The 22,152-nt window shown below is 46.2% G+C and overlaps 1 protein-coding gene across 1 annotated transcript in view; it reads left to right on the forward strand.

Moving 5' to 3' along the window:
- Nucleotides 1–22,152, forward strand: part of LOC309556501 (uncharacterized protein) — a 147,318-nt gene that overhangs the window by 76,051 nt on the left and 49,115 nt on the right. The window lies entirely within an intron of this gene.

Raw genomic sequence — 22,152 nt, forward strand, 5'->3', positions numbered from 1 at the left:
AAACAAATTGGCCTAAAATGTTAAAACATTTTGATTTTTACATTTTTTTTTGGGGGGGGGGGGAATTTCATATAAAAAAATGTGAAAAATATTGTTATTTTTGCAAAATTGACGCTCTTTTTTTGTTTATAGCGCATGATCAAAAAATCCCCCCGGCTCATAAAATATCACCAAAAGAAAGCTCTGTTTGTGGGAAAAAAAGGACGTGAAATTCGTCTAGGTACAGCGTTGCATGACCGCGCAATTGTTCGTTAAAGCAACGCAATGCCGAATCGCAAAATAGGCCCTGGTCAGGAAGGGGGTAAAATCTTCCGGGGCTTAAGTGGTTAAACAAGGCACATAAGAGGGCCAGGAGAGTGTTAGGGAACACCAGGTAAAATGGATGCAGCTCCTCTCAAATTAGGTCTTGAAATCCAAATGCACATTGAAAAAATAAACACAAGTGGGTCCCTCCAACTAGGTGTAGCAATTTATTAAAAAAGCATAAAAGATAATAAAAATGCACTCCCTAGATAAAAGTGGATCAAGGCTGGTCATAGAGCCATATAGACCTCCAAAGGATCACTGTGAGGCTGCAGAGCTCAGCAGGATTGTGGCTGATTGAAGCAGAGTTCTTGATGGCTGGGTGAGGACAGGAAGTGGAGGGGATGTGGCTACATGTTTCAGGGCAGACAGGAGGGCCTCTTTATCAAACCATAGGGCCCTCCTGTCTGCCCTAAAACATGTAGCCACATCCCCTCCACACATCCTGTCATACCCCAGCGAGAAATGTGCTGTTTGGAGCCACAGCCATCTTGCCACTTCTGGAAGCTACTGATGCTTATGTTCCAGCCTGAATCCTCACAGCTGCACTTCCTTTAAGAGCTTTTCTTCAACTAGCCACATGCCTGCTGAGCTCTGTAGCCTCACGGTGATCCTATCAGGGTTCGTACGGTCATGAAAATCCTGGAAAAGTCATGGGATTTTGACATTTTGACACTTTCCAGGCCTGGAAAAGTCCTGGAAAATGACTAAACTTACTAAGTTTTGGAAAAGTCATAGAAAAGTGTTATGCAACTATCTAATTTTGTCTCTGGCCCCCTGTATTCTGTGGGAGCGGGGACAGTAAGTGGACTATTTTCTCTGTTTCAGGTTTAGGCGGATTAATCTGCCGCAGCGCACAGCTGAAGCCTGATCACTGGTCTCTTCAATATGAATAGACCGTGACAGGCTGGGAACTCTGGGCGGATCAATCCGCTGAAACCTGAAACTGAGAAATCGTGCATTTACTGTCCCGCTCTCAGGGACGTACCAGCGGGGGGGGCGTGCACTGGGGGGTGTCAGGCCGACTGCTTCTCTCCCGTGCTGTGGTATGTGCTATGCAATGTAGAAGCCGACTGCCCCTGTTGTGGAATGTGTTGTGGAATGTGTTGTGGAATGTAGAAGCGAGTGCCCCTGTTGTGGAATGTGTTGTGGAATGTGTTGTGGAATGTGTTGTGGAATGTGTTGTGGAATGTGCTGTGGAATGTGCTGTGGAATGTGCTATGGAATGTAGAAGCCGACTGCCCCTGTTGTGGAATGTGTTGTGGAATGTGTTGTGTTGTGGAATGTGCTGTGGAATGTGTTGTGTTGTGGTATGTGTTGTGGTATGTGCTATGGAATGTAGAAGCCGACTGCCCCTGTTGTGGAATGTGTTGTGGTATGTGCTATGGAATGTAGAAGCCGACTGCCCCTGTTGTGGAATGTGCTGTGGAATGTAGAAGCCGAGTGCCTGTGTTGTGGAATGTGCTGTGTTGTGGTATGTGCTGTGGAATGTGTTGTGGTATGTGCTGTGGAATTTGCTGTGGAATGTAGAAGCCGACTGCCCCTGTTGTGGAATGTGTTGTGGAATGTGCTGTGGAATGTAGAAGCCGCCTGCTTCTCTCCCGTGCTGCAGAAGATATTCTCTCTCTCCTTAATTATCAAGCAGCAGCCTAATAGACATATTAAAAGTTACCTCCAAATCAATATTACCCCTCCATCTTTTTCGCCTTAAAAAGAAAAATAAGATTGCAGAAATAATTAAGCCTCCCCCCACACACAGACACACACATATCCCAGATTAATGAACCCATTCAGTGCTGTAATAATTGGATTGGGGAGCTATTGGCTCCAATGGTTAATGTGCAGGGATGACGGGTTGTTTATGCTGTTAATTACAAACTTTTATCAATTCAGTATCTTTTCATTATTATTAATTATAATTATTAATTCAGTATCTATTCAGTATCAGTGAGCTGCATTAGTGCAACCAGTTTTAATTAACACTGACACTGGTGCCACTAATGCAGCAGAAAGGGGTTAATTAACTGCCACTGGTCGGTCATTAATGCATCAGTGACCAGTGGCAATACATTAACCCCCTCATGCTGCATAATACAAATACCATGGGTAATTAACCTTGCCTACTATTTTAAAAATAATTGGGGGGAAAAAAGTCATTTTTGGTTTCGGTGCTCTTTTAGCCCCCCCCCCCAGTGCTCTTTTAGCCCTTCCCTGCTCTTAGCCCCCTCCGTGCTCTTATTCTGGCTCCCCCAGTGCTCTCCACCCCCCTGTGCTCCCTGGCTCCCCCCTCGGTGATTTCCTGTTCCCCCCCCCAGACAGTGCTCTCCACTCCCCTGCGCCTTTCAACCCCCCTGCAATGCTTTCCAAACCCTCCCTTAATTCTCTCTATTCCCCCCCCCATGCCCTTCAGCTCCTCCAGTGCTCTCTGCTTCCCCTGTGCTCTCCGGCCCCCCCTAGTGCTCTTCTATCTTCTATCATGTCCGGAGTCTCTGACCTTCTCTTCTATCATGTCCACAGTCCCTGACTATTTCTTGTATCATGTCCACAGTCTCTGACCATCTCTTCTACCATGTCCGCAGTCTCTGACCATCTCTTCTACCATGTCTGCAGTCTCTGACCATCTCTTCTACCATGTCTGCAGTCTCTGACCATCTCTTCTACCATGTCTGCAGCCTTTGACCATCTCCTGTACCATGTCCGCAGCCTTTGAAAATCTCCTGTACCATGTCCGCAGCCTTTGAAAATCTCATGTACCACGTCCACAGCCTTTGACCACCTCCTGTACCATGTCCGCAGCCTTTGACCACCTCCTGTACCATGTCCGCAGCCTTTGACCACCTCCTGTATCATGTCCGCAGCCTTTGACCACCTCCTGTATCATGTCCACAGCCTTTGAAAATCTCCTGTACCATGTCCGCATCCTCTGACCACATCCTGTACCATGTCCACAGCCTTTGACCACCTCCTGTACCATGTCTGCAGCCTTTGACCACCTCCTGTATCATGTCCACAGCCTTTGAAAATCTCCTGTACCATGTCCGCATCCTCTGACCACCTCCTGTATCATGTCCGCAGCCTCTAACTACCTCCTGTAACATGTCCACAGCCTTTGACCACCTCCTGTAACATGTCCACAGCCTTTGACCACCTCCTGTACCATGTCCACAGCCTCTGACCACCTCCTGTACCATGTCCACAGCCTCTAACCATCTCTTCTATCATGTCCGTAATCTTCTGACCATCTCTTGTCTTTTATCATGTCTGGAGAGGAGTCAAAAGTGGGAGTGCTGTCGGGATGGGGATCACAAGAGAAGTCAGACGTGTGTGGACTGGGGAGAGGAGACTACAGGATAAAACCAGAGCATGGTGCACCTAAGAGGAGGTCAGTGACAGTGCTGCCCGGCCAGTCTGAGGGGGGGTCACTGATGTAAGGGGGCACTGTTATAAAGGTTCCTCCTTATATCAGGACCCCCCCTCCCTTCCTTAGTGCATTCTCTCTGTGGAAAGTGGTCTCTGGTCACCAGAGTCCCCCCTACATCAGAGTTCTCAGCTTTTTCTCCCGTGCGCCTGAAGTGACACCCGCTCCCAGCTGCGGCAGTGGTGCTTCCATCTCATCCACTGTAAATCAAGGGACCATTTTGAGTTGCGCTGTATCCAGAAACGAAACCCTAACTGCAGAGGTACTGTACACTACAAAGATTGTCATTTATTTTAGTGAAAATATGCTGGGTGTGACATGGATTTTCTTCTTATTTAACATGTATACATAGACATTTCATGAAACTTTAGGTCATGAATATTTACGTGAAGTCATGGAAAAGTCATAGAATTTTCTTGGTAAAAATGTGTATGAACCCTGTCCTATGGATGTCTATTAGTAAGTAGCGATGTTATCTAGTGAATGCATTTTAATTAATTGCTACATCTAGATGGAGGAGCCCTACTGTGTTTGTTTTTTAAAGGAGTTTCCATACTGCACTGAGCTATCCTATCAGGATCTAGGGCCCCTCACCCTCTGTCTGGACAGTGCCGATTGGCCCTGTGCTGATCACATGCACTCTCCATAGAAAATTTTAGCACTACACACCAAACTGAGTATGTGCAGCCTGACTCCAAAGGCTCTGTCTTATCAGGACATGTTCTGGAGTCAGTGGATGAAGAGGAAGATCTGTGCATACAGAATCACACAGCCTTTTTACACAATGCAGAGTAATAACTCCTTAGATTCCACAGTGAGTATAACAAGCATGCTTTACTGTGGGTTTAGTAACACTTTCAAACTTCATTAAACATAAAGGCTTCTAATAACTGAATGAACTTTGACTTTCAGAAGTAGTCCCCCACTATGAACAATTCAACATTGTGTAGCACTACATCCTACAATTAAAATTGATTTATTATGATTTATTTGATATACACAAATTATTATCTACAATGTATTCAGAACTATTTGCAAACCTAAAACTTCAAAGTTTACATTTGTGTTCACCCTTCTTTTTTCTAAGTGAAACTAAAGCCCCGTACACACGTACCGATCGTCGTCATACAAACGTCGGCGGACGAAAGATCTGCCGATTGTACGCTTGTTAGTATGGTGCCTCCGACAGCTGTCTGCGCACATTCTGCGGACAAGAGTCTTTCTTGCAAACATGAAAATTTTTGTATGCCGACACCAGAACGGACGATTGTTCGCCAGTCAGTACAGAATTCTGCCGACAGACCGCAGATTTGCAAGACTGGGCATGCTCAGAAAAGAAAAAACACAGGGAAAGTTAACCATTACATGACATCACTTCTGCAGTCAGCTGAAGTCGGCGGACAACATTCTTGTGCTGTCTTTGCACTTTTCAACAGACATCGACATCCCGGGGAGAAAAGACGAACGTTTGTATGACGACGATCGGTACGTGTGTACGGGGCTTTAATGTCAAATAGTTACTTGAATGGAACTCAGTGGTGTGCAGTTAAAGAGTCAAATGATGTCACATGATTCTGGAAGGCAACAATAGTTTTAAGAACATCTATAACAATTTGCATCATGAAGAGCAAAAAGATAAAATTGTCACCATAGTTTTTTCCCTCATCTTGAAAACAAGGGGGAAAAAAATGGGACTTTGAGGCAAGATGGCGTCTGAAAAACTGGTCACGGTTTAAAAGCATATGTTTATTAGATAGTAACAGGTACAAGACATATACTGATGGTAACATCCATATGCTGTTTACAAATGCATAACACACAGCAATACAGTAGACAATCAAGGTAAAATGGTACAATGTATAGGAATAGGGATACATAGTGAGAGCCCATTGGGTAATAACAGAGACATAGCATCTAATGCTGTTTATACATGCATAACATAAAGCATAACAGTGTGCCATTGTAGTAAAGTGGTATAGTATATTAAAATTCAGATGCCTCGTAGATCCCTACGCGTTTCGTGACAATCATCACTTCTTCAGGGGCGAATGCATTGTAGATCTACAATAAAACATACTAGAATAACTTATAGGTCCACACACTGACAGTGCCCTGCGACTGACGGTGCCCTGCGACCGACGGTGCCCTGCGACTGACTGAGCGTACTCTGCGACTGAGTACCTGGGAAGACTGGTGAGTATCTTAGCGACTTGTGAGTACTCCAGGTTTAGTACCAGGGGAGGTAGAGGTAGTGTAGGTAAGGAATAGCAGGTCGTTACCATTATCCCCATAGAGTAGTGGGTAATAATGTCCGACAGGATTGCGGATGCCATGTATGCGTTCCTTGATGAACCAATCGAGGGCAAATACTGCTGTTCAGGATGTGAGCGACTTGTTGCTCTGGAAGCCCAGATCCTGGACCTAGAAAACATAGTGGCAACACTCCGTAGCATCAACAACCTGGAAAGGACATTACCCATCAGGCGCTGGCAGGGGCTGGCATAGAGGAGGGAGGAGTAGAGGAGACGCAGGCATCAGAGGTAGGCAGCTGGGTGACCTTTAGGAAGGGTATGGATGGATGAGGGTCAGGGAGGCCAGTCCTGAGTTGGTACACCCTAACAAATTTGCTAAGTTGCAGGTTGAGGGGGATATCAGCTCAGGGGTGGCAGTGCTGGAGCAGGTGCCCTCCCCCAGCTGCCAGGGGAGTGGCAGCTCCAGGAGGAAGGGGGGCCGAGATTCAGGAAAGGTTAGACAGGTTGTGGTAGTTGGGGACTCAATCATCAAGAGGACAGAGAGGGCAATCTGTTGAAAAGATCGCGGTAGCCGGACAGTATGTTGTTTACCGGGCGCTCGAGTTCGGCACATCGTGGAACGGGTAGACAGATTATTGGGCGGGGCTGGGGATGACCCAGCGGTCATGGTGCACGTGGGCACTAATGACCAAGTAAAAGGAAGGTGGAGGATCCTAAAGAATGATTTCAGGGACTTGGGTAATAGATTGAGGAATAGGACCTCCAAGGTGGTTTTCTCTGAAATACTGCCTGTACCTCGAGCCACACAGGAGAGGCAGAAGGAGCTTAGGTGTCACGGTTCTAGTCGTACCCTCCAGCCGGCTAGGCGTGGCCACCGCACTGGTGCCTTTCAGAGGTATTGAACCTGTGTCCTTCTGGCTTCCCAGTCTGCAAACTAGCCTCTGAGCCACTTCAGGACTTTGGATAACCCCTGTTTATTCCTGTATTGCCTGCAGCACTAGGGGGCTGGACTTCACCAGAGGCTCAGACCTGTCAGTAACTCTCCAGCTGTATTTGATACCTAATTAACAAGGTATAAGACACTGCCCCTCCCTAAGGGCAGTGTCAGTTCATTGACTCTGGTTTCCTGGTTTGGTTCCTGTTGTTTGAGTTCCTGCATCTGACCTCTGGCTTCACCTGACGGTTCTCCTGCTCTTGTCCTTGCCTGTATTTGGACCTGGTTATCCTGAACAGCCCCCGTGCACAAACTCACAGGCCAGGTGGCTTCTTATCTTGTCACCCTGGTCTGTGTTTGTTTGCAAGGGTGAGCATAAATCTCTGCCTGAAGGACTCCCAACAAAGGTAAGCCTTGACATTAGGGAACTTAACAAGTGGCTGAGGAATTGGTGTAGGAAAGAGGGGTTTGGGTTCCTGGAGAACTGGGCTGACTTCTCAGTCGGCTACTGGCTCTTTAATAAGGATGGGCTGCACCTTAATGGGGACGGTACAGCTCTTTTGGGGAGTATCAGGAGTATTCTGTCCAGTTCTGGTTGCCAGTCCTCAGGTGGGATGTGTTGGAGCTGGAGAGAGTCGAGAGTAGGGCAACTAAACTGATTAGGGGATTGGAGGACCTTAATTATGAAGAGCGTCTGTAATCGCTTGATTTATTCTCCCAGGAGAAGAGACGCCTGAGGGGGGACATGATAGCAATTTATAAATATCTCAATGGTGATCTCGGCTAGAAAAACAGCTATTCAGTCAAAGGGATTGCATGAGGACTCGAGGGCATACAATGCAATTAGAGGAGAAGCGTTTTAAACTCAGGCAACGTGGGGGGTTCTTTACTGTTAGGGCTACAAGATTGTGTAATTCTCTACCACAAGAGGTGGTTTCTGCGGGAAGTATGGTGGCTTTCAAAAGACTCTTAGACATACATCTCAAGGATCAGAACATTAAGGGCTATGTGAGATGATTACAGCCACACACACCTACACAGGTTGAATTGGATGGACTATTGTCTTTATTCAACCAAACCTACTATGTAACTTACATAGCCACTGTATATGAGACGGTAACCCGTCACACAGGGGGGGGCGCCCATGAAGTCTGCAACGGGAGCTGTAGTATAGGGACTAAGGGTATGAGCCAAGAGTGCATTCGGCACCTCCAAAAAGAAAAAGGAAGGGGTATGTAAATAATGGTAGTGAAGAATGAGCCCCAGCAGTATGATCAATATAAATTGGTAACAGAAAAGGTAGCAAATAATTGTAACAGCTCATATAATCATATAATACAGCTAATGAAGGGACCCCCATATCCAAGAGAAAATGGTAAGAAGGATAAAAGAATGAAAATATATATGGAATAGGATGTGTGAAGGGATATAGTGGAGATTATTGAAGAAAGTCCCATTTTTTCCCCCCCTTGTTTTCATATTGATCCAGGGATGGAGACTTTTCCACTATATGTCTCATATGAAGTCCCAAACTTTTCTCCTTTTCCTCTATTTTCCCTCATCTTGTCCCCTAGGGTACAAAGTGCATATAGCATTTTGTCCTGTTTCTGTGGCCACTGTGGATTTAGAGTTTGGGTGGTCAAACGCACATTACCCCCTCCTTCACCACTGTCTGACCACACTGCTCTGTAGGAAACAAATCTCTAATGAGCACTAAATGATAGCAAGCAGAGGGGGTGGTGACAGGGTTTGTCTCGGGCAGCATTCTAGACACAAGCCACTATTAGGGATGGGCAGAACGACCCCCTGTTCTGTTCGCACCAGAACTTTTGAACATTGCGAAAGTTTGGAACCAAATATTGAACCCAATTGAAGTCTATAAGATTCGAACTGGAAAAATCAAAAGTGCCCATATGTAAGTAATTGGACATACAATGGTTATGGGGTGCGGGTACTGCCCTGGGGAACATGTATTAGTGAATAAACATCATTTTTAAATGAACAGTGATTTTACTGATACTTAATCACTTAAAAGGACTGCCCACTGTACATATAGACTGCGGCAGGGCAGCCCTTAAGCCCAAAATCAGGTATATGATACGATTTTGCTTTAAGGCTCTAGGGGGCACGCGCGCCGCTGGAGCCGCCCTCCCGGTGTGATTAGACACAGCGGGAGCCGCAATTGCTGCAGGCTTTCCGCGATTGTCAAGGAGACTGACAGAACAGCCATCTGCCTATGTAAACAAGGCAGACGGCTGTTCTGTCAGACAGGAAGGGAGAGATCGTGTGTTCCTAGTAATCAGGAACACCAATCTCTCTCTTAGCAATCAGCCCACTCCCCCCACAATTAAAAAACATTTCTTAGGAGCACCTGATGTTAACCCCTTCCCTGCAATTGTCATTTATACAGTAACAGTGCATATAATTTAGCACTGATCATTGTATTGGTGTCACTGGTCCCCAAAAACTGTCACCAAAGGCCCGTACACACGTACCGATTGTCGGCCGAAACTGTTCGGCCGATTTTCAGCTTGTTAGTATGGTGCTTCCGACAGCCGACAACGCACTTTCGGTCGAACAGAATCTGTCATGCAAGCATTAAAATTTTTGTATGCCGACACGAGAACGGCCGTTTGTTCGCTAGTCTGTACAGAATTTAGCCGACAGACAGCAGATTTGCAAGACTGGGCATGCTCAGAAAAGAAAAAAGACAAGGAAAGTTAACCATCACATGACATCACTTCTGCAGTCGGCTGTTGTTGGCCGACAAAATTCGTGTGCAGTCTTTTGCACTTTTCAACAGACAAGACAGCCCTCGGACAAAAGACGGCCGATCGTTCGGCCGACGATTGGTACGTGTGTACGGGGCTTTAGTGTCAGATTTGTCTGCCACAATGTCGCAGTCCTGCTAAAAATCGCTGGTCACCGCCATTACTAATAAAAACAAGTCAATAAATCTATCCCATCGTTTGGAAATGCTACACATTTTGTGCAAATCAATTAATAAACCCTATTTGGGATTTTTTTTTTATCAAAAATATGTACCAGAATACAAATTGGCCCAAACTGATAAAGAAATCAGATTTTTTTTGTTGGGAATATTTTATAGCAGAAAGTAAAAAATATATCTTTTTTTATTCAAAATTGTAGGTATTTTTATGTTTATAGCACAAAAAGAAAGAAAAAAGCAGCAGAGGTGATTTATTTGGGTACAGCGTCGCACGACCGCACATTTGCAGTGCCGTATCGCAAAAAATGGCCTGGTCATTAAGTGGGTAAAACCTTTTGGGGTTGAAGTGGTTAAAGTGAAAGCATCAAAATGAGAAATAACAAAAAAAACGAAAAATTACTTTAAATAAAGTGCCTGAGGGGTCCCCTTAGTCTACCTTTTAAAATGGTACATCTGTACTGTGAAGAGAAGCTTATGCAGACATATTTGCATTTATAAAGCCAAACAAATTACATTTTCCTTGCAAGCTTTCTTGATAAGGCCACAATGTAATGCACTGGGAACAAGACGATTTTTTGGATAAATTCTGGTGTCTCTTCCGCAGACTTTGGATACAAGTAACAGGTGCAGAAAAATTGTTCTTGGGGTGTCTGTGGCATCTTCACACCGTAACCCTATAGAGGTGCTCTTGATGAAAGCAAGAATTAGCCTTGCTGTCAAAAATTGAAATATGGTGCGAAAAAACTGGATTTTTGACTTACCGTAAAATCCTTTTCTCTGAAGTTCATTGACAGACGCAGCTCCATATTCTTCTTAACCATTGGGTTATGCTGCCCCCTACAGGAGTAGGGCACTAGGCAGTAAAAAACTTTACCACTCCTATGGGCCAGTCCCAGGAGGCATACACCCACTCACTCTGCTATAGGATTCAGTTTTGTTGCAAGCAGTGTCAGAAGTAGAAAACCCCAACCCATCTAGAAATAGAGGGGCGGGTGCTGCGTCTATCAATGAACTTCAGAGAAAAGGATTTTACGGTAAGTCAAAAATCCAGTTCTCTCTATTGTTTGACAGACGCAGCTCCATATTGTTCTTAACCATTGGTACATCCCAAAGCAGCATTTGCATGAGGGGTGGGAAAACAACGCAGAGAAAGAACGTAAGTCCCCAAAGGCTAAACTTAGCCAACCAGGTAACATGGAGCTGAACCAGGAACAACTGGAGCTCATCTAGAAACAACATACACCCTTAAAGAGAAAAATTGCTCTTTTAAACAGCAGCCTGCATAACCTTGCGGCCAAAAGAAGCATCCGAGGATGCCATCACATTTGCGTTGTAGAATTTAGTTAACATGTGCACAGACGACCAAGTTGCCTCTTTGCAAACTTTTATTACTGACGCTTGATGGCGAAAGGCCCAAGAGGCATTTAGTGCCCTAGCAAAATGCGCCTTCACTGGGAAAGTTGGAACTTGACAGTGAACACGCCTGTACCACCGTCTCCCTGATCCATTTCGATATGGTCACAGCAGACGCAGCCAATCCCTTCCGAGGTCCTTCCATGAGGACAAAAAGAGTCTGATTTCCTGAAAGACTAGGCAAACCCTAATTGTCCGAACCACAGCCAAAGAATGCAACGCAATTTCCTTGGGATGCTTGGGCTTAGGACAGAGTGAAGGCAGCACAATGTCTTCATTCAATGGAAATCAGAAACCACCTTGGGAAGAAACATCTGATTAGGTTAAAGTACCACTTAATCTCTGTGGAGAAGAACGGCAGGACAGAGTGGGCAATTCAGACACTCTGTGGGCAGAGGTAATAGCCACCAAAAAGGCTACCTTCTGTGACAGTGTAAGCAGAGGAATCTCCCTAAGTTTTCAAAGGGAGGTTTTTGAAGAACAGACAGTGCCAAGTTAAGATCCCACGTAGGTAAAGAGGACCGTATCAGAGGAGCCACATGAATAACTCCCTGGATAAAAGTGTGAATCAAAGAATGTGTAGCAAAAGGGCATTGAAAAAACACTGCCAAAGCCGACACCTGGCCTTTAATAGTACCCAAGGCAAGCCGCTGTTTAACCCCTCTTTGGAGGAAAGCCAATATCCTAGCCACTGAAAAAGAACGAAGGTGCACCTTAATCGATTCACACCATGAGATGTACGATTTCCACATATGATGATAAATCTTCCTGGAGGCAGAGTCAGAAAGACCCCAATCCTTCAATACCTGGCTTTCAACAGCAATGCTGTTAAAGCCAGTGACTGTAAAGCAGGATGGAAGATCAGCCCTTGAGACAACAGATCTTCCCTGAGAAGAAGTCTCCAAGGAGCATTGGTGACCAACCTTACCAGATCTGTGTACCAAGACCGGCGAGGTCAGTCTTGGGCCACCAGAATGACTAGAATCCCTTCTACCTCTAATAAGTGCAGAAGCCTCGGCATAATTTTTCAGTGGAGGAAACACAGAGATCAGCCGATACTGACCCCAAGGAGCCATTAGTGCATCTGTGGCGTCGTTCAGAGAATCCCGAGACCTGGCTACAAACCGCTGTACATTCTCGTTGAGCCGAGAAATGAACGAGTCTACATCGGATGTCCCCCACCGGACACACAACAGGTGAAACGCCTCCAGGTGCAGGGACCATTCCTCCTGATCCAACACCTAACGACTCAAGCAATCTGCCTGCCAGTTCTCCACTCCGGGTATATGCATGTTGGAGAGGGCTGGAACTAAATTTTCTGCTCATATTAAGCCCTCGGCCACCTTCCAGGCCGCCAGGAGACTCTTGGTGTCCCCTTGATGGATGAAATCCACAGCCCTTGACATTGTCTGATTGAGTCTGAACTGGACAACCCTGCAGACGATTTGTCCAGTGACTCCAGCAAACACTCTGAGTTCCAGAATATTGATCGGAAATCTGGACTCTTTTAGAGTCCAGGTCCCCTGGACACACAGCTTTCCAAAGCCAAGGAACAGAGCCACCACAGAAGAGCACTTCTTGCATTTTAACTCAACCGAATCAGATTTTCCAAAGATTTTGGATCCTTATTCCCCTTGACAAGGAAACCCCTTTGCAGAGGTCTCGTGTGGAACTGAGCAAATGGAACCGCCTCGAAGGTAGACACCATAAGGTCTAGGGCTCGCATGCAATTCCGCAACGAGAACAGAGTGCTGGATAACAGCAACCAAATCGCCCTCTGCAACTTTTTTAGCTTTTCCAGGGGAAGAAACACCCTCGCAGAGGCTGAGTCCAGATTCAGTCCCAGCTAATCCATTTTGGAGGCTGGGACAGAGCAGATTTTCTGAAATTGATGGTCAAACCGAACTCTTGCAGAGTCTGTACAGTGATTGACAGATTTCCCACCAGAACTGAGTGGGAGTCTGCTCTTAAGAGGAGATCATCCAGGTCCCCTAGTCCTGCAATCCCCCGCTGTCACAGTAATGCCAATACCAGGGCCAACACATTGGTGAAGACCCTGGGGGCGGAGACGAGACCAAAGGGTAACGCCACAAATTGATGATGTTCCTCTCCCACAGTAAAGTGAAGAAAATGCTGGTGTCCAGCATAAATAGGGATGTACAGATATGCGTCCTCGATATTGATAGAGGCTGAAAAGTACCCTTGGTGTAGGAACGCCACTACCGTGCGAATGAACTCCATTCAAAACCTCTGTACCCGCACAAAGCGATTCAGAGCCCTGAGGTCCAGAATTGGATGCACTTTCCCTTCTTTCCTGGGAACTGTAAAAAGGTTTGAATAAAACCCTTGAACGTGTTCCCAAGGGAACCGACACAATCACCCTTTGCGACAGCAGCTCTTGTACCGCCTCTTGTAAATCCCTTAACCGATCTGAAGATAGGCTTAGATTGGACAGGAAGAATCTGTCCGATTGTGGGGACCTGAATTTGAGCTTGTAACCCGATCGGAGCAGCTCGTGGATCAATTTTGTCCTGAATCAAGGAGGTCCCTGGTTCTGGACAGAAAATGTAGATGCCCCCCCACCTCAGATACGGGTGAGGGCATCCCTTAATGCAGACAAAGATTTGTCCGCAGATCTGGAGGGGCCTGTTCTCGGCTTTTCTAACCACGTCTTCTTGGAACCCCCAGATGACCTAAATGGCTTGGGTCCTTTCTCCTGAAGGCACGAAGGGGCGGCCTGTGTGCTGAAAAATAAGGGCCCCGTCTATTATGCTGTGACTTGCCCTTAGTGGATAGAGGAAGAAGAATACTCTTCCCACCTGTGAGTCCTTTGATCAGTTCATCCAACAAAGACCCAAAAAGGCGGTCCCCTGTAAAGGGGAGATCTGATAGAGCATTTTTAGAAGCCTGGTCCACAGACCAGCTTTTTAGCCACACCATGCGTGTTTACCATTATTGCATTTAGAACAACTCCACTCATTCGTGATAATTTTGTCACAGTAGGAGGGAAAAGGAAGTACCTTTGCCCCTTTTAGGGGTTCTGCGGGCCCCGAGGGGACTGGCGTCCCCCATGTTAACATTTTCTGCACCAATACAATCAGTGCATCCACCAGCGCCCTTGCATGCGCATGTGAAGTAAAAAAATAAACATCCTCACCGCAGAGACATATATTACTATACACTATAAAGGGTAAGAGGGGGCCCGCTGTGTCACAGACATGCAGGCAGAGTACCCCCATACAACAATGCCCCCACGGCGCCCCCTGGTTCAAGGGGGGCGCCAAGCAGTCCATATGTTCATCCGCCTGAGGGGGGAAGGGCAGGCGCCCATCGGCTACTCTATAACCCTGGTCAGCAGCTTAAACAGCCTGATCAGCAGCTCAGTCAGCAGCTTGGACAGCCAGCTGCAAGTAGGCCGCAAAGCCGAGGCCTAAATTTGGGGCCCGATCCGTTCGCGAGTCCGCCATCAGCTCTGGCAGCTTGATCAGCAGCTCGGACAGCTTTGTTAGGAGCTTAGACAGCCTGGTCAATCATCCAAACAGCTTAGTCAGTCACTCCGACAGCCAGCTCCATCAGCCACGATCCGCGACCTCAATTTTTGGACCGATCTGGCTACGTGAGGCGATCCGTCAGCATCCGCCGGTCAGCTTGGTCAGGCACCTCATCTTGGTCAGCTTGGTCAGGTACTAAGTCGGCTTGGTCAGATACCTGGACAGCCACGAGTAGGCCGCAAAGCCACAGACTAAATTTTTGGCCTGACCCAGACACGTGAGGCGCAGACCCACCGATAAAGAAACATCTGTTCCCCCCAAGCCTATAACCACCACAGGGAGCCCAAAGGATATCCCTGCCCTAGTCACTAACCCCCAGGGAGCCAGGAACTTGCTCAAAGACCCCCGTGTGCGATCCAGACAATCCATCCATCATAGGCTCTCCTCCAGCACCGCTATCCTTCATCATAGGCTCTCCTCCACCACCGCTATTTTTCCCCATAGACTCTGCTCCACCACCTCTATCCTTCATCATAGGCTCTCCTATGGATAGTGGTGCTGGAGGAGAGCCTATGATGAACGTTAGAGGTGGGGTAGGAGAGCCTATGATGAAGGATAAAGGCCTAAGACAATCTTGCTGCCGAATACAAAAAGGGAGCACAGGATTTTCCCCCACATTCACTAAACTAAGGGAAAAGGCTATTGCAAAGTGAAAAGTCTATTTTTCTTATACGAGAGGTAACAATATTTTTTCCCCCTAATAACAACACACAGTATATGATTAAAGAAAGAAAAATTCCCCTTCATATTGTAATTCTCTTTTCACATCGTGGGCCGAACACATGGGGGGGGGGGGGGGCAATTTTTATCTTGCCTAGGGCACCAAAAATCCTTGCACCGGCCCTGACTACACCATACTACAATACACTGCCCACTGCACTACACTGTCCACTACACTGCCCACTACACTACATACACTGTCCACTGCACTGCCCACTACACTACACTGCCCAGTGCACTACCCACTACACTACACTACACTGCCCACTACACTACACTGCCAAGTGCACTACCCACTACACTACACTGTCCACTACACTGCACTGCCCACTGCACTACTTTATACATAGTGAGGGCTTTCCACTCCATTCTAGGCTGCTCCCCTCCCCCTTCCTCTTCCCTCAATGCCTGCCAGTCTGCAGTCAGTGTTCTCCAGTCCAGGCTGCTCACCCCCCCCCCCCCAACGGTCGCACCTCTCACAACGGCTGGCTGAGTGTCACGACAACAGGGAAAGATAGATAGGTGAATGATTACTGACTCTGTGACAGTGCCAGGCTGCTGATTCACTCGCTGAGCTGACTGAGCTCTAATGAACATGCGGCCGATTGTGAGGAGAGGCGGGGCTTGGCTTGCAACATTCCACATGCGCAGCAGCGCCACTCCACCCTACTCCAATGGATAGGTGAGGCACAGTCCAGCTCCGCCCCACCATTTTCATCCATAGGGCGCCCGCTGGACATCTCCCAACCTAAACATTGCGGCAACCACAGACAGCGTGTGATACTGTGTCAGACAGAGTGACACTGCAGGAATGCGCCCCCCCAGATGTTGCGGCCGGCCCCCCCTGCACTCCCCACGCTACGCCACTGTATATATATATATATATATATATATATATATATATATATATATATATATTGCAAAATAAATACACTAAGGTTTACCATTATTATAGATGTTGCCAGAGTGCCCCTTTAAGGCCATTTGCAATGGAGGATCGGCTTCTTCCGGAAATGTACGAACTGGATTGTGGGAGATGTAGTCTAGGACTGAAGGCAGACTGTTGTTGGAATTGCCAATGGAACTATACTCCCAGAGAGCCATGGGAGAGTTAAATATGATGGGAGAGTGGATATATCTATCTGCTTCACAGAGCGTGCGCTTTCTTGCTTCCGGGACTCAGCGAGGAGAGGTCAGCCTGAGAGGTGTGTCGGGACACTGTTGGTGATGGAGGCCCAGGGCGTGTGGCCTAGAGAGAGAGCGGAGCCCATCCTCAGCGGTGAAGATGCTGGTAATCACACAGCGGTGATAGATACAGTGGAGCTGAGTAGATAGCGGGTGAAGCTGAACTGACTGACCGGTACAGCTGAGTACCAATCACTCCCAGTGACGCAGGAGCATGGGGGAGCACATCGCCCGGGTTACAGGATAATCACAAGTGGACACTGACAGACGGAAGAGTGCCTGGTGAAATCCTAATCGCAAGTATACAGTAAATCATCTATGACACACTGACTGCAGATAGGATCAGACATACACTATAATCCTGGGATTACAAATATCATGCTGAATAGTGATAAGAGCTCCAACTGCCGGCGAAGACTTAGCAAGGCTTTGCTAGGAGAAGGATTTCAGCACCTGCTGTCTTAAAGGGGACCTGTTATAATAATATTGGATTATTAGTGAGGATTAGATATTGCTGGACTTGATTCCAGAGGTTTTCAGCTAAAGTCATGAGCTAATATATGATGCCATAATCTTGATAGTTAAAGCTAATGCTATAGTAGGGTTGCAATATCCCTGTGATTTATTATCCTTTCTTTTGCTGTATATTCACATTCATGGTGTCAGTTCATTGAGCCTCCTTGTGTTAGGGTTCGGCTGACTGATACTGCTACACTTCATTATTGTTAAGTCATATTTGTTATCAATAAGCTATATTGATTTATCTTTCAAGTAAAATAACCAAACCGTATTCTAATTGCGTCAGTGTATCCTTGACGATTATATCTGAAATGTCAAAATCTAAAGTGTCCAGTGGGTTGGATAATTCTCAGGGTCAGGTGAGTGCAGAGGAACACCTGTTAACCAGCAGCCCCCAGGGGGGCGGTGCTACATGAAAGATGAGGGGCTATAAAAAACAAACAGCCATAAACACCTATTTAAATGCAGCATCAGTCCTATACTGCATCTGTCCCCCGCCACCTAGACTGAGAACTGGGTAATCTAAGACTGCTGATTGCTCAGTTCTTGATCTTCAGTGAGCACAGACCTGGTGACTGTCAGTCACTGGCTCTCTGCTCTGCCCCTCCAGTGCTCACTGGAGTGCTGGGCTGTGTAAAAGGGTGGGATTGGCTGGCTCAAGCTCTCAGCATCATTCTGAAAGGCTGAGCCAGCTGCCGCTCCGGCATCTGGGTGGATAGCAACATTAAAATCGGGATCGCTCCAGAGCCTGGACCAGCTCTGGGACTTCAGCTGACAGTGGATTTTGGCCCACTGTCAGCTGAATACGGGTCACAGGAGTGCAGAACTACAGTAAATGCACTCCTGTGACCTGCAGGAGAGGTAGGGCAAAAAAGCTTGGCTCCAAAAGTGTGTTTAAGACCCAGCAATATATATTTTTTGTTAAGCTGCATTTTATTACATTTTTGTTATTGGGTTTTGGAACACATTATGGGCTTGTTGGGTAAATAGTGAACTGTAACTTGCTTTGCACTGCGTGAATGTTCAAACTTTACTTACAAATGGCAAACTTCAATTATGTTTGCATGGAGGATTTATTCAAACAGCAGTGTTATTTGCAAGTCAAAAAATAGCCAATGCAGGGACACATCACATCACGCATTTCCTAACTGCCAAGGTCTTGGTGCCAGCACTTACCCCCTGAAGTGTGTAAATGATAGCTCAATTTATCTACAAAGAAGAACTAAGTATGAGTATGTGATTTGAGCACCTAGGGAAGTTTGAAAAAAATGGTGGCCCACAAAAGCAAAATGTGGTGGTGCAGTGAAGTACTGTATATGTTATGCTCCTGTGTATATACACATTCACATGTGTCAAGCAAGGAATGTTTGGTAAAAAAAAAAACTTCATTGAGCTGATAAAGGAGTTTTAGTTGGAGAGATGAGTTTTCAGGGTGCTGCTGATTGAAAGATCAGATAGGGAGAAGATTAAGCACTTACTGTGCGCCACACTGATGAAGAGGCTTGATGGGGGGACTGGAGAGCAGCATTTGCTGTCACATCTAATATAGCGGGACATTTTGCATGACAGATGAAATCACAGGCAGCCCAGGAGGTTCCAGGTCATTTAACAGCTACCTCTGTAATACAAGAATGACACCAGCTTTATGAAAGTGAAGTGGGTAAGTGTCAGCCTATAGTGGCAGTAGGACTCAGTAACCATCTTGTTTTGAAAGTGGCATTCAAGCTTTTACACTCCTTTCTTTTTTTTTTTTTTGTGTATTCATAAATGTTCAGCTTGTGGTGTTGTCCTTTAAAAAGTTTCATACCGCTACATAATTTGCGTTTTCACATAAGAAATCCTGTACATTGATCTTGTCTTTCTCTAGCTGAAATCCCTCCCCTTTCTTCTTCCTCTTACGCTGTCTTGTTACAGTTTCACAATCAGTGGGAAAAAGCTGCAGCAACAACCCGTCACCGCCCAGCTCTGGGAAATATACAGCTGAAAGCTTTTCAGAAGCCTGGAAAAAAATACAAAGGGTAAGGCATATCATTTTCAAACGTTTCCATAAAGTATCAGAGCAGGCTAGAACAAAGTATTATTTCTATGACTGCTTAACGTAGAACGCCACCCAAAAAGGCTTTCTTTAGTTTTTGAATGAATTGATTGAGTTTGCTCTCCTGGTGAGTCCTCACCCTAACCGCACAGCAGGACAGTAAAAAATGGAAATGTTTGCTTAAGAACCAGAATGGGATTGACATATTGTTATTGCTTCAAACCGCATTGTATGTAAGATTTTTGTGTTCAAGTTTACATTTTGTATGGCCCCATAAATAAATGCACCATGCCACAACATATGGCTTGATTTGTTCATGGTATTGAAATGTAAGGCACAATTGCTTTGTGAGCCTACACTTGTGTGTAAGAGGGTGTTGTATACATGCAGCATTCTTTCGGTTTCTGTTACTGAGCCGAGAACCAGAAATAAGGTGCCTATTAATATACTGTAGTTCAACATATATTCACAGGTAGCAGTACTACATGAGTCTAGCTGCTGACTTATGATCCATGGTGGATCATGTTGTCAGCAGTGGCTCGCCCACTATTACCAGGAAATCAGAAGGATATATGCCACCTCCCACATGTTTGTTCAAAGAGGGATTACCCACTGACATTCCTCTTCACCATGCCACAATCAAGTCCCTTGTATGTAGTTGCGGTGTAGCTCAATTCACCTCTATGGGGTACATTGCGGGCTGAATCTTCTGCCAAACACAACGTGCCCTATTTTTTCTTTTTTGTTGCCCCACCTAGTACAGATTTGGAGCTGCAGCAATGTATATGGCTAGAAAGAGGGGGTATGATGGATATATGGATCAAGCCAACATCCCTATTGGGTAAAAGAGACAAAAGGAAGAACCCCCCAACAGGACTTTAGCGGCCTGTATTAATTATTACTTAAAGTGGAGTTCCACTTGTTTTTGTGTTTATTAAAAGTCAGCAGCTCCTAAAAGTGTAGCTGCTGACTTTTAATAAACACACACTCACCTGTCCCACTGTCCAGTGATGCGGCCGCCCAAACCCTCTCTCCTCTTGTCGGCGCCGGCATCACTAGTGTGGGCATCCGGCTGTGGCAGGGTGTGCACACATGCGTTGTGAATGGTTGGGCAATCTTTTGGGACCTCTGAAGTGTCCCAGAAGATTGCAGGAAGGGGGAGAGGAGAACGGGGAGGTAGTTAGGTACCCCCCCCCCCAAAAAAAATAAATAAATGCCAAATGTGGCATGTCAGGGGGTCAGGAGCACATTCAGCCGAAGTTCCACTTTCGGGTGGAACACCGCTTTAAACCATAATAGGAAGTAACTTAACAAAGGGATATTAAATGTTTAATACAAATTTTATTAGGAATAAATCATTAAAAACACTGGAAGGCAGATGTGCAGCTATAACAGTTTCAACTCTTCTGGGAAGGCTGTCCACAAGGTTTGGGCTGGGTTCACACTTAATCGGATGTGGCTCACAGCAGCGGTCTGGTGTGTCCCTGTTGTCCATTTCAGGGATGAATCAAGCCCGAGTTTTTACCTGAATTGGGACCTGAAACGGAGCCAAAGACGCACAGGACACCTGTGCAATCCACTCCACACCTGCTACGGAGATGTGTGAACCGGCTCTCCTGTCATGCGAATTTGGATGCTGGGAAACCCGCATTCAATTCACACTAGAGTGAACCCAGACTTAGGAGTGTGTCTATGGGAATGTATGACCATTCTTCCAGAATTGCATTTGTGAGGTCAGGCACTGATGTGGATGAGAAGGCTTGATTCGCATTCTCCGCTCTAATTCATCCTAAAGGTGCTCTATCAGACGAGCTCAAGACTCTTGTGCAGGCCAGTGAAAATTCTCCACCCCAAACTCACTCATCCATGTATTTATGGACCTTGCTTTGTGCACTGGTGCACAGTGATGTTGGAACAGGAAGGGGCCATCCCCAAACTGTTCCCACAAAGCTGGGAGCATGAAATTGTCCAAAATGTCTTGGTAAGCTGACACCTTAAGAGTTCCCTTCACTGGATCTAAGGGGCCAAGCCCAACCCCTAAAAAACAACCCCACACCATAACCCCCCCTCCACCAAATGATATGGACCAGTTCACGAAGCAAGGTCCATAAAGACATGGATGAGGGAGTTTGGGGTGGAGGAACTTGACTGGCCTGCACAGAGTCCTGACCTCAACCCGATAGAATACCTTTGGGATGAATTTAAGCTGAGGCTACGAGGCAGGCCTTCTCATCCACATCAGTGCCTGATCTCACAAATGTGCTTCTGGAAGAATGATCAAACATTCCCATAGACACACTCCTAAACCTTGTGGATAGCTTTCCCAGAAGAGTTGAAGCTGGTATAGCTGCAAAGGGTGGGCCAACTCAATATTGATCCCTACGGACTAAGACTGGGATGCTATTAAAGTTCATGTGTGTGTAAAGGCAGGCGTCCCAATACTTTTGGTAATAGTGTATGTCAGCTTACATGCAGAGAGATTGGATTTTTGGTGCAGATCGTTTCTCTACCCTAAGGACCACCTTGCACCCTGCCTGTAAACTTTAACACTAACCCTCTCTGTAAGTTTAACAGTAACCATAACTTTAAGTAAACATAACCCTTCCATACTCCAATACCAGCATCAGCACCCTCACCATAATTATCAGGTACTCACATTTTTCCTAGATCAGTCCTTACTCTTTCATCCTGGCTTGATAATTAAACTAAATTACAGCCTTACCAATTCATTGCAAATATATCAGAGGTCAACTAATGAAGGCCTCTTGACCCCTGTAGGGAAAGAGAGCCTTGACTGATGGGGGCATGGCCAGAAGTTGGGACCAAGCAGGAAGATACATGGATCAAATGGATTGGACGGAGCCTTGGGTAT

Source organism: Pelophylax lessonae (assembly GCF_965119305.1).
Source record: "Pelophylax lessonae genome assembly, chromosome: 5".
NCBI classification, from domain to species: Eukaryota; Metazoa; Chordata; class Amphibia; order Anura; family Ranidae; genus Pelophylax; species Pelophylax lessonae.